The 5668-nt window shown below is 40.4% G+C and overlaps 1 pseudogene; it reads right to left on the bottom strand.

The window, feature by feature from the left end:
* Positions 1–209: 209 nt before the first annotated feature.
* Positions 210–760, bottom strand: LOC124985581 (bcl-2-like protein 10; annotated as a pseudogene).
* Positions 761–5668: the final 4908 nt, after the last annotated feature.

The following is a 5668-nucleotide window of genomic DNA, read 5'->3' as shown; positions in this document are numbered from 1 at the left end:
CACTTGGAAAAGAGCTTCTTGTGGCCTTGTCCTCACACCTGAATTTTTCCCCAGAGCTGAAACACTGGCCGAATCATCACCACCTGTAGCATGCAGGTAAAAATGTTTGGGGGAGGAGGTTTTCCAGAGTTCTGGTTTTTCTCACCTAGAATTGTCACTTAGTTGGTCATGGTTAACAGGTAAAAATGGGTTAAAAATGTCAGAACTTTTTATAAAATCGTTTCCATAAACAGATGAAGGCAGTTGCTAAAAGGAGCGACATAAAAATCTGGACCAGCAATCTTCTCCAAAAAGTTAGCGGTAAGGGTGTCCTGAAGAAGAGACAAAAGCCATTCCAGCCACCATGAGCCTCCAGCCAGGCGCGGCGCCGCCCCACGAGCTGAGCACACAGCAAGGCCACCAGACCCTGGCAGTTCATGGCAACTTTGTCCCTCTTCTGCCCCCGGGCGGTGTCCTGCGGTCCTCTCTCCAGTAGCGTCCCCGCGAAGGTCACAAGCGTCACCACATGGCCCCAGTTGAGGCCCTGGCTGTCGGAAAAAACAGCCTCTGTCATCCGTGCCATCAGCTCGACGCGGTTTCCCTGGTACCCGCGGTAGAGGGAGAAGGGCCGGTATTGCCGTTGTAACTGAGCGGCTGCGGAGCGCAGCACGGCGGCCTCGGGTGTGGACGGCGGCGGCTCCGGTCTGCCAGGCTCCCGGGCGCAGTACTCCAGGTAGGCCCTCAGCAGCCTGAACGTGCGCTCCTGCAACGGGTCTGCCATCCTTTGGCCTCTGCACCGGGCCTGGACCTTCGCCTACTCTCCAGAACCCACTGCGTCTGCCCTGGCCCTTCATCTCTTTTGTTAGATTTCCAAGTATTTTATTTTTTTTGAGGCTATTTTGAATGGGGTAGTTTTCCTAATTTCTCTTTCAGAGGATTCATCACTAATGAATAGAAATACATTAGATTTATGTGTGTTGATTTTATTTTCTACTACTTTTTGAATTCATTAGTTTTAGAAGTTTTCTGGTGAAACTTTTTGGATTCTCTAAACATAGAATCATGTTGTTGGCAAATAGTGATAGTTTGAGTTCTTCTTTTCCTATTTCTACCCCTTTAATTTCTTTGAACTGTCTAATTTCTCTGGCTAGAGTTTCAAGAACTAGGTTGAACAGAAGTGATGACAGAGGGCAAACCTGTGTTGTTCCAGTTTTTAGAGGGAATGCTTTCAATTTTTCTCCATTTTAAATGTTGGCCACACACACATATATGTGCTAAATATATATGTAGCATATATATATATATATATATATATTCTATCTATATCTATCTATCTATCTATGTTCTAACCCTAACCCTAAACCTAGTCCTAATCTTAACACTACCCCCAAATTCTAACCTTCTTATGCAGAAATTATTTATATTTATATGAATATTCATGTGTATTTTGATTTTGATATTTATATATTCACATTTAAATTTATTTAAATTCATTTGTACATTCATACCCTATCTTTAAACCAAACCTACAACTTTCTACAATGCTCTTCAAAGACTGCCCTCCTGAGGTGTTCGCCTCATCATTAAACCTATCATTACTAATTATTCCTGTATCCCAAACTCTACCCTGTGCTGTGCCTTCTATTGGATGCCAATTTTTCTGTGGTATTCTACTCACCTTTTTCTCACATTGATCTTTGTTCTGTCTTGGAAGTGCTTGTGTGGAACATCAAAATATTCTAAGCCAATATCTCAAATGTTGACCATGCGTATCTCTGGAGTTGCCTCTAAAATGAGGCAACTACAGAGAATTTGGGAGAACTTCCTAGGCAATCTTTTCCATGTGAATATGAGGGCCATTATACTGATGTATCCTGAATAAAATCAATATCTTTGCTTGTTTGGTTGATGAAGCCTACCTTGTACTGTTGTGGGAAACAACAAAATGGCACTCAGAAGGGTTGGAGAAAATAGACTTTATTTTACACCTGCGGGCCCAAAGGAGATTAACACTCCAAAATTCTGAGCACCTCTGGCCAATTTTTTATAACATTTATAGGCTACCTAGTGTCATAAATTTTCTAGTCTAAAACAGTACATAATTGGGCACAAATTTTCAAAAAACAACATATGATTGTGTATAAGGGTCTTAAGAGTGGGAACTGTTTACAAAAGCAGACTTACTGTGATAAGGGAAACTGACTTAAAAGATCTTCTTCTGTATCTCTAGCCCTGAGTTCCCAGTTTTCACAGGGGCATTTATACTTCAAAGGGATGTTAGGTCCCAGGGAAAGTCCTTTACATTCTAAAAGGAAGGAGTAAATGGTGCTAATTAGTTTTCCTGAAACCCATCTGGCGGGAGCAGAGGGAGGAGAACTCTCACTCTCCTGGGCAGTGTCCTCACTCAGTTTACTTTATATCCAGGCTTGGGTCAGTTACCCACTACACTACCGTATTAAAAATTAATTTAAAATGAGTATTAATACTAAAGAGAAAAGCCAAAACTATGACACTTCTGAAAATAACATAGAAAACGTTCTGACCTTGGAGTAAGCAAAGATTCCTTAGGAAACAAACCAACAAATGAACAATACTGAACAAATCATTAAAGAAAAAAATGGATAAATGAAACTTCATCAGAACTAAACAATTTTCATCATAAGACACTGAAAACAAAATACAGAAGTGATACAATCCCTACCCAACAAATGGATCAAAACATCATATTTTACCACATAAGTATGTACAAATATTATCTGTCAACCCTCAATAAAGTAATTAAAAAATATGAATTCTTCTGATTAAAATACGATTGCATGAGATCCAAGATGGTGGACTAGATGGAGGCTGCATTCCTTGTCACTCAGTGACTCAGATTTCAAGAATAGGAAATACTGTTTCTCTGCAAGGCAGCTGTTGCTATCCGCCCGTTCCCCACTGTTCACCCCCATTGGCCCACCATGATTGCCTGCCATTTGCTAGCAGATCACCTGCTGTTTGCCAGTGGATTGCCCACTGTTCACCCACCTTTTCCCTGCCCATCGCCTGCCACTCATGTTTGCCTGATGATTGCCCCTTGTTTACCCACAGACCACCTACTGTTTGCTCATGGATTGCCTGCTGCCCAGTCTGCCTGGAGGTCCATTGTCAAGGTACCTGGAGATTTGGTTACATGTGACTGCTGTCATCTTGGGACACAGACCAGGGCCTGGGAGCCCAGGGCCAAGGGTCCTGCAGGTTTGCTTCTGCCACTGCCACCTCCTTGGGGCATGGCCACCTCAGGCTGGGGACACCAGCCAGGGCCAGGAGGTCTATTGTTGGGATACCTGCAGGTGTGGTTGCACCTGAGGTCTTGCTGCTGGGTGTGCTAGTAGCAACCACTTTACTGACTCTTTGCATGGTTGCTCCTTTGTGTGAGTGCATTCCTGGTGGTCTCTGTGCAAGTTGGAATGGCATTGAGCTCTGGTCACTGCAGCAAGGAAGAGCCTGGGGAATCTGAAGCCCCGATCTGTCAGATTGTGGTTGGGTCTGTGTGACTGAGTCTGGGCCTAGCAAGACTGTAGATAGTGAGAGATTGGGGGCATTTCCCTGGGGGGAGCACAGGTTGGAGAAACTGGAAAGAACCAGGCTCTCTCCAGCTCAGTGAGTCCTGAAGTGTACGGGGATGGAAGGGGATGGCTGCAATGGGTGGGTAGTCTGGAAGAGGGCATGAGACATCTGGCTATCTGCTCACCCACCCACCCAGTGTGGCACCCACAGAACTGGAGCTACCATCAAACTTCAGACATCCTCACCTGTTGATGGAGAAGTGAAGCCAAGAAACTTTTGAAAGCCTGCAGAAACAATTGTTCAGTTTTCCATTGAGACTTTCCTTTTTTCACCCGACTCTGTCTCACATCTCTATCATCTTTAAATCCAAATATTTTCATGCATCAATTTACTAAAGAACGGAATGTTTGAATAGTATATTACAGTTCTGTTGTATTTTCTTATATTTTTACTTTTTAAAAAATCTGTATATATTTTTTCTCTCACTAATCTGTCTCCCTGGGTTCTCTTTCTCACTTCTCTCATGCTAACAGCTAACCTCTGTTAATTCCTCCTTCACTCGTACTATAAAATTTTACCTCTATCTTCTCTCTTTCTCCATCATAAACATCACATTCTACACTACTTCTATTCTTTCTTTGTCTATCATTTTAAATGGTAAATCCTTTTAGCAAACTTACTGTTTATATTATGGAAATTAATTGAATGCATCATTTCTGTTTATTGTGACAAAACTGTAGATGCCTTAATAGGAGCTATTTGGTATAAGGCTATATATTGTTTGCATTTAGTGCAGTTAATATTGGTCTCCCCCTTAAGTTAAAGGAAGCCTTCAGAGACACAAGACTAAAGGATAGGAACTATACTGTCTCAAATCCATACTGCTAGATGGGAAGACACACAACAACATGCAAAAACAAGGGAACAAATTGCCTCAAACAAACCAAGATGTCCCAAAAATAAAATCCATAGATGACATACTAGAAGAAATGTCATAGAAGGAGTTTAGAAAATACATAGTTAAACCATCTTTGAAATAAAGTATGGTATCAGAGAGAAAACGGAGTAAGTGAAAGATCACTTCAATAAAGAGGCAGAAATCATAAACAGAAATCCTCAAAATGAAGGAAACAGTAAAACAAATTAAAAATTCAATGGGAAGTATCACCAACAGACTAGACCACTTGGAAGACAGAACCTCATGCAATGAAGACAAAATATATACTCATAAAAATAAAGCGAACTGTACAGAGAAGACGGTAGGAAACCATGAATGGAACTTCCAAGAAATATAGGATAACATGAAAAGACCTAATTTAAGATTTATTGGGATAGATGAAGATGCAGCAATACAAAGTAAAGTAATGTACTCTCTTTTCAGTGACATAATATCAGAAAACCTCCCAAATCTAAAGAGTGAAATGGAAAATCAACTATAAGAGGTTTACAGGACCCCAAATGTACAAATTTACAGCAGACCCACACCAAGGCACATTATAATGAGAAAGACAAACATACAAAATAAGGATAGAATTTTAAAGGCTATGAGAGAAAAGTATGAAATTACATATGGGGGAAACCAATTCAAATCTCAGCTGATTTCTCAGGCTATTAATGCCAGGAGGTCCTGGAATAATATATAAACAAATTTCTGAAAGAAAATGGTTGCCAGCCAAGAATTTTATATCTAGCAAAACTAAGCTTCAGATTTGAAGATGAAATAAAAACCTTCCATGATAAACAAAAGTAAAAAGAATTCACAACTAGAAAGCCTGCACTATAGAATATTCTCAGCAAAACATTCCCTGAGGAGAAATTTTTTTAAAAAAATGAAAACCAGCAAAGGGAAGAAATACACTAAAGGAAAGTCAATAAAAGGAGAAACTAAGTCAAATTTTAAAAAAATGACTGGAAAAACAAATCATAACTCAATAATAACCCTGAATGTTAATGACCTGAACTCATTAATCAAAAGACATAGACTGGCAGATTGAATTTTTTGAAAAAGACCCAACAATATGTCATCTTCAAGAGGCTCACCCCCTTGGAAAAGACATTCACAGACTGAAGGTAAAAGGATAAGAGAAAACATATTACTCACCTGGACTGCATAAACAAGCAGGGTTTCCATCCTCATTTG

Source organism: Sciurus carolinensis, chromosome 5 (genome assembly GCF_902686445.1).
Source record: "Sciurus carolinensis chromosome 5, mSciCar1.2, whole genome shotgun sequence".
Classification (NCBI taxonomy): Eukaryota; Metazoa; Chordata; class Mammalia; order Rodentia; family Sciuridae; genus Sciurus; species Sciurus carolinensis.
Note: the sequence above shows the minus strand (reverse complement) of the source record. Positions and strands in the feature narration are given on the sequence as shown.